Source organism: Triticum dicoccoides, chromosome 7A, assembly GCF_002162155.2.
Source record: "Triticum dicoccoides isolate Atlit2015 ecotype Zavitan chromosome 7A, WEW_v2.0, whole genome shotgun sequence".
In the NCBI taxonomy this organism is placed as follows: Eukaryota; Viridiplantae; Streptophyta; class Magnoliopsida; order Poales; family Poaceae; genus Triticum; species Triticum dicoccoides.
The window spans coordinates 703,969,554-703,974,919 of record NC_041392.1 but is presented as its reverse complement, the minus strand read 5'-3'; the positions used below and the strand labels follow the sequence as shown (position 1 = coordinate 703,974,919).

The 5,366-nt window shown below is 46.0% G+C and overlaps 1 pseudogene; it reads left to right on the top strand.

Moving 5' to 3' along the window:
• Positions 1-1,222, top strand: part of LOC119329520 — a 15,441-nt pseudogene extending 14,219 nt beyond the window's left edge.
• The last annotated feature ends 4,144 nt before the right edge of the window (positions 1,223-5,366 follow it).

Here is a 5,366-nt window from a genome sequence, read left to right as displayed (position 1 = left end):
ACCTCGAAGGCCACCCCGAATCCTAGTTGACGAGTAGATCTAGCCCTTTGACTTTCGCCGGGCGGGCTTTGACCGGTGGACTCTTCCGCCTGGTTGCGATAGGTCAGCCCATAGCAACATCCCCGAACACGGTTTGGACCCAACCCAACACTAGATTCCCTCCGGTTCCACCGCACCCGCACCTTACCCCCTCCAAGTGACGGCGGCTCTGCTTTCCGTGGAGGGGGCGACACCATGGAGCCCCAAGACGGGCGTCTACGCATGCCAGAACACTTTCACACATGCATCGGTACCCATGCGATGTTTCGGTAGCATATCTACACCCCGAAGGCCACCCCGAATCCCCCCTCTAACCAGATTCCCTCCATGTCGATCGTTTCCCCCCTCCGTGACACGGCGGCAGTGACGTCCGTGAGGGGGGCAATCGATATACCATCGGGGCATGTTTTTTGTTTAGATAAGGCACATTTATGTTGTGAAAAAATACAAAATAATAAATATATAAACTAAAAATAAAAAAATAAAGGTATGCCGACGGCAAGGTCATCGGCATAGCTGCGCACACGGAGCTACGATCCCACGGATCGATGACATGGCATTGCACGCGGATTGATGACGTGGCAGATAGCATGGGCTAGGACTATGCCGACGGCTATGCCGTCGGCATATCTCTGCCACACCACAGGCCCTCACTCCCTCGGATCGATGACGTGTCGACGGCGCGGATCGGTGATGTTAGCAATTCTATGCCGACGGCTAGCCGTCGGCATAGTTATGCCGACGGCCGCCGCTATCCCCCGTCGGTGTAGTTTTGACGCCGTCAAACGGTCGCCGCTAATCGGGTAGGTGGGCCCTTTCTATGCCGACGGCCTCTTCTATGCCGACGGTCCCCGTAGGCGTACCGCGAGCTGTCCCGACGGCCGTAATATGCCGACGGCCCCCGTCGGCATAGGTACACATATGCCGACGACTATTCTACGCCTACGGCCTGCCCTTGGCCGTCGGCATATGTCCATTTATGCCGACGGGCGCCGTCGGCATAGATGAGTCCGTCGGCAACTAGATAATTTCTGGTAGTGTAGGTTTGGTTAAAATTGGTAAGAATCAACATTGTATGCGGCTTGCTCATTACCGCCTCCAGGAGAGCATTCTTCCAATTCCGTCCCATGAGATGCATCAAGGTTAAGACGAGGAGGGTCCATTCTCCACAGGGCGCATCTGAATGTTCAAGGCTACTGGTTTGCTTTGCCCTGATATATAGAGCATGTCTTTTGTTCTTAGCTCTTCTCACTTGTCATGACTACCAGTAGAATATGTCATTTTGGATGGATGCTGTAGCACCTACAATGTCATCACTTGGTTGTTGTTATTATGTCTTGAACTTTTTCTTACTGTTCTGGACTATGGTGTATGAATCTATGGTATTAAAACTCCTTATTACTGTTCCTCCCTACCTCCCATATATACTTAGTTTTGGCATGGTTAAGACATGGCTATGTGCTCATTGGCTGTTAGTTTGATCTCTGAGTTTCAGTGTGCGATTTGATCTCCCTCCAGGCTGTACCTGCTCTTTGTATGCATATAGCTATGTGTATTACGACGTTTCACTCAGCACAGTTTTTTGCCTGACTGTCACTTCAGTGCTGTTGTGATTGGATAATTAAACTTAGTACTCTGGTCATATGTTGTGGGTACTACTGCTGTTGTTTGTTTCCATATTTTATGTTTTCTTAGTGGAAGCGAATACTAAGAGATAAGGTATGCAAACTGAAAGACATATAACTTAATTACAAGTCACTTTGGCAGATTTAAGATAAGAATGGTCACCTTTCTTTCCATGTGGAAAACCTAGTGAACTTCACTGGCTATACTATTATGCCATCTGGATTGCTTTTATGACTCAAACTGCAGCTCTGCTTCCAAAATTTAAGCAAATTACCTTACAGCAAATGTGATCATTCAACTAAGGAAGTGCGCCTATTTAAAGAAAAATTCAAGACATTCATTTTTTTGCTCACATGAGCATAGGATTGCTTCAATCGGTCTTACAAAACTAAGTAATATTGTGCGCAATAGGTGCAAACCTCCAATTCCATTTGCATGAAAACTGATCTCAACCGTACTTAACTATTAGCAAACAAACTACAGACCAGCTTGAACTTACTAACTAGGGAAACAGCTCTTTGCATAGAGCTAAATAGAAAGTCTAAAGCAAAAAAATAAGAACAGCTTATAAGTTACTCATTCTAGCAGCTTCTGTCTCCCATCAGGTGGTAAATTCAGACACCTCTTGCTGCACATTTGTTTGGCGGTAGATGCTGCATTTTTCTGTACTTTGGTTTATGAGTTCCAGACTGAGAAGGTTATCAATGAGGAATCTAGAAAAAATTATCCGTAAAATGGATACAATATCTGGTTTTCCATAATGACCTGATGGCTAAAAGGTCCTACTTCTACCATCGAACATAGCACCCATCTAAATAACTCAGCCGTGTTTGTGCCTTAAATTCAATTAGGAAACACATTTTATTGTACACCAGTCAATCTTTGCAACCGCACGGTACAAAAACAGATGACCTAAAAATTTGTTTTTCTACACGTCACAGACATTTGTCACTCCCTATTCAGCTCCTTTTGTGCTATCTCTAGTTAAAATAATATTTTGGAATGATAGCGATGCAAACACACCTTACCTATTGGAGTTACATAGGGACACCACATTTCATAAAAGTATATTTTACTTGATTAGCTTTAAGAATTGCATATAAAGAGTTAACTGTAAGAATACCATAACTAGTTAGCTGCTAGCTTCTTGATGTGGACACAGGGCATGTCCTGAGATTTTGGGGGCCCGGGGCGAGACTAAAACTCGGGGCCCTTAACATGTCTGCCATAACAATAAAAATGAATATACGTATATATGAAATATTTATCGGTAACACTTAAAATCCATCTAAAATTAGTGTGCATATCAAATAATTTATACATATTACCTTAAAATGTTCTTCTAACAATCCTCGATGCAAAGTCAATTATGATGGGGTCGATGTCAATATTATCCAATAATTTCTTCTTGATGCATATCAATTGTTGCCGAATCATTTAACCTCTCTGAACCATTGTTTACCTCAAATAGTTCTTCAGCAATTTCAACTTTGGAAGCTAGTCACAGGCATACTAAGTAAGATGTGACAAGGAATGGAGATATTAGGGTAACAATCAACTTCTTGGACATGCTCAAAAATCTCCATAGCTCACATAACACCATCTGGCAAAGTTAATTTTATAGTCTTCAATTTAAGAACAAGATCACATACCTCAACATCTCATGAACCATCAAGAGAGAAAGTTTCTGGAAATTTTGTGCATCACTCTTCAAGTTCAATATCATGCGACTTCATGGTCCGCCCGAGCAAATATAATCCGAATATATATCTTTAATCACCATGAGTTCTTTAAATCTACCTTTCAAAGAAGTGATCGCCATATCAACAAAACAAAAGAAGAAATACTTAACTTCCCCCACAAAATAAGAGAAATATTTAACTTGAAAAGCCTTCTCAGCTTCTAGAATTTCTTCTTGATAATCACTTTCGCCATACATATTTCCGCACTGTGATTGTACATGTCATCCACAACTTTCTTCCTTCTCCGTTTATCACTACCAGATGGACACTTCCTCCCAAACGGCATGATAAGACACAATGTTGAAAATAAATATTAGAAAATACATCAATTGACAATTATCGAATGGTCCGATGTGCCGGCTGTTCATCTAGGAGACTATGAAGTAGGAACCGCGGTATGAAATATAAGATATGAGATATACTTTAGTACACATGATTTTCAGCACCCGGGTGCCCCTGTACCCTCTATGCTCACCCAGAGGGTCGAATTGTTGATGGACAGAGAGCAAAGTGATGTTGCGCTGGCCGCCGGGGAAATGAAATCGGCGGACGACCTGACTGAATTAGAAAGGAAAAATCGATTTAGGGGAAAATGGAAAAGGAGCTCCATACGCACAGTCGCAATTAGCCAAGAGGCAAGAGACAACCGTCGGCGGCCGCTGGCAAATTGGAAAGCGCTGCATGAATGTGTGCGTGATGGAATGGAAGGGGGTCAATCAGTTCCTTCTTTTACGGAGTGCACGTACTAACCTAAGGAAAGAATCGGAACTTCCTTCTTTTTCTACGTGCATGTACTAATGAACGAATCGATCGCTGGCTCATCCTTCGTGACTCACTGCGTTCGAACGTTCCGTTGGGCCATAGGCCATAGCCTGCATGTATACCGGGGGAGGGGCCACTACCAGAAATTATCTAGTTGCCGACGGCCTCATCTATGCCGACGGCGCCCGTCGGCATAAATGGACATATGCCGACGGCCAAGGGCAGGCCGTAGGCGTACAATAGCCATCGGCATATGTGTACCTAGGCCGACGGTGGCCGTCGGCATATTACGGCCGTCGGGACAGCTCGCGGTACGCCTACGGGGACCGTCGGCATAGAAGAGGCCGTCGACATAGAAAGGGCCCACCTACCCGATTAGCGGCGACCGTTTGACGGCGTCAAAACTACGCCGACGGGGGATAACGGCGGTCGTCGGCATAACTATACCGACGGCTAGGCCGTCGGCATAGAATTGCTAACATCATCGATCCGCGCCGTCGACACGTCATCGATCCGAGGGAGTAAGGGCCTGTGGTGTGGCAGAGATATGCCGACGGCATAGCCGTCGGCATAGTCCTAGCCCATGCTATCTGCCATGTCATCAATCCACGTGCAATGCCATGTCATCGATCCGTGGGATCGTAGCTCCGTGTGCGCAGCTATGCCGGCGGCCTTGCCGTCGGCATACCTTTATTTTTTTATTTTTAGTTTATATATTTATTATTTTGTATTTTTTCACAACATAAATGTGCCTTATCTAAACAAAAAACACGCCCCGATGGTATATCAATTGCCCCCCTCACGGACGTCACTGCCGCCGTGTCACGGAGGGGGGAAACGATCGACATGGAGGGAATCTGGTTAGAGGGGGGATTCGGGGTGGCCTTTGGGGTGTAGCTATGCTACCGAAACATCGCATGGGTCCCGATGCATGTGTGAAAGTGTTCTGGCATGCGTAGACGCCCGTCTTGGGGCTCCATGGTGTGGCCCCCTCCATGGAAGGCAGAGTCGCCGTCACTTGGAGGGGGTAAGGTGCGGGTGCGGTGGAACCGGAGGGAATATAGTGTTGGGTTGGGTCCAAACCGTGTTTGGGGATGTTGCTATGGGCTGACCTATCGCAACCAGGCGGAAGAGTCCACCGGTCAAAGCCCGCCCGGCGAAAGTCAAAGGGCTAGATCTACTTGTCAACTAGGATTC